The 2,410-nt window shown below is 38.7% G+C and overlaps 1 pseudogene; it reads right to left on the bottom strand.

Moving 5' to 3' along the window:
• Positions 1–2,043: 2,043 nt before the first annotated feature.
• LOC111524725 lies at positions 2,044–2,140 on the bottom strand (annotated as a pseudogene).
• Between the last annotated feature and the right edge of the window lie 270 nt (positions 2,141–2,410).

Raw genomic sequence — 2,410 nt, 5'->3', positions numbered from 1 at the left:
CCAACATGGCACATGTATACATATGTAACAAACCTGCACGTTATGCACATGTACCCTAGAACTTAAAGTATAATTAAAAAAAAAAAAAAGAAACACAAAAGTCTTCAGATTTAAAAGTCCCATTGAGTGACAAGCATGGTGAATGTTACAGAGGCACAAATCCAGATTCCTCCCATGGTAAGTTTCAGAGCATCAAAAATGGAGTGTAATGTTACAGATTTTGGGCACAGGGGGAGAACATAATTTGACTCTAAAGAAATAAAAAGACTAATCCCATGATTTTCTTTAGCAACACTTTGTGATAGAATGCAATAGAATTTCTTCAAAGTTCTAAGAAAAGTTTATTTTGAACCTAAACTACATGTAGTCAAACTAGCATTGAGATGAAGTACAAAACAAAGCATTTCAAACATGCACGATTTCAGGAAGTTTATTGCTCTCAGGTTCTCTCTGAAAGAACTATTCAAGGATCTATTCCAGCAAAAAAAAACAAAAAACAAAAATGAATTCAAGTCAAAGGGAAATCACACACACACACACACAAGTGATGATGCAAAACTCAAGGAAATCATATAATTAAACTCAAATAATTATTGATGCAGGCTGCAAAAAAATGAGTTTGGAAAGAAATCTCAGTGTCAACATGAGAGATAATAATACAAGGCAAGAGAGTGGGTTTGGGGTAGAAGAAAATAAAAGTGTACTGAAGTTTTACCTTTTTTTGTTTTGTTTTGTTTTTGAAACTGCGCCTCACTCTGTTGCCCAGCCTGGACTGCAGTTCACTGCAACCCCCACTGAACTCCTGAGTTCAAGCAATTCCCATGCCTCAGCCTCCCAAGTAGCTGGGACTACAGGCACAAGCCACCACACCCAGCTAATTTTTGTATTTTTAGTAGAGACGGGGTTTCACCATGTTGGCCAGGCTGGTCTCGAACTCCTTGTCTCAGGTGATCTGCCCACCTTGGCCTTCCAAAGTGTTGAGATTACAGGCATGAGCCACCGTGCCTGACCTGAAGTTTTAATCTTGTTTAGGGAAAAGGATATAGTGGATAGATATATTGACTAATTATATAAATCAACCTAAAATATTTAAAAATCAAAATTCTTAAAATTAAAATTCCTTGGCCAGGAACAGTGGCTCCCTCCTGTAATCTCAGCACTTTGGGAGGCCAAGGCGGGCAGATAATGACGTCAGGAGATAGAGACTATCCTGGTTAACACAGTGAAACCCCGTCTGTACTAAAAATACAAAAAATTAGCCAGGCTTGGTGGCGAGCACCTGTAGTCCCAGCTACTTGGGAGGCTGAGGCAGGAGAATGGCATGAACCCAGGAGGCGGAGCTCTCAGTGAGCTGAGATCCGGCCACTGCACTCCAGCCTGGGTGACAGAGCCAGACTCTTATCTCAAAAAAAAAAAAAATTGTTTCTGTTTTAATTTGGTTGTACTTTGTTCTTAATTCTTGAGACAGTCACTAAGGATAGATGCTTTTACCCCTAGAAATACTGTTTCACTTCATGAGAGATTATTTCAAAAGTTATCTTCAGCCCCCATGGCACCCTCTCACTCGCCTTAACCAGTCCATCACTAATGGTCATGCCAGTTTCATCCCAATACCTCCCCAGTCTATCTGTCTCTTTGGTAACCACCACAGTTCAGCCCATCACACCTCTTACCTGGACAGCCTCAATAGTCAGCCAACTGTAATCCCCGTATCAGTGTCTGTTTCCCATTGCCTACACTGCAACTCCTCAAAGATCTTCTCAAAATGCAAATCTGTTCATGTCTGCTCTTGGCTTAAAACTTTTTGATGTCATTAGGTGTATATAAGAGACTTCAATTATAATCGAGGTCATATTATTTAAAAGCATTATCCAATCATCGTATTCCATTTAAGTTAGTAGCAGTTACATGTATATTTATTACATTATTCTCTGTCATCTATATATGAAACATTTCTCGCATGAGAAAAACAGCCAAAAGTTCAAAACAAACAAAAAATCAAAATCAAAATATAGCAACAGAGGTTTTTCAATTGCATCCTTAATGAAGTATTGAAGTTTCCTACGTCCAATCCTTGCTCATGGGCCATGCTAATCTTCTCTGTATCCAATTTTAGTACATGTGCTCCCAAAGCGAGCACTATATGTCTAAACCTAAGACCTCCTCAGTTATGATATTAATACTTCTCATACTTCTTTGAGTTCTTTGTCTGAGATTTCTTTTTGCCACAGAGCTTTTGTTGTTTCTGCCCATGGCTCTCTCTGCCACCTGCTCTCTACAAACTCCCTGGTTAATTCCTATTTAAACTTCAGATTTAAATATAAATATCACTTTCTTGGAGACGTCTTTCTTAACCTATCCAGCCTAGGTCAAGATAGATAGATCAATAGATAGATGATTGATAGATTGA

The sequence above is a fragment of the Piliocolobus tephrosceles genome, chromosome 13 (assembly GCF_002776525.5).
Source record: "Piliocolobus tephrosceles isolate RC106 chromosome 13, ASM277652v3, whole genome shotgun sequence".
Classification (NCBI taxonomy): Eukaryota; Metazoa; Chordata; class Mammalia; order Primates; family Cercopithecidae; genus Piliocolobus; species Piliocolobus tephrosceles.
This window is presented reverse-complemented; position numbering and strand designations above follow the sequence as displayed.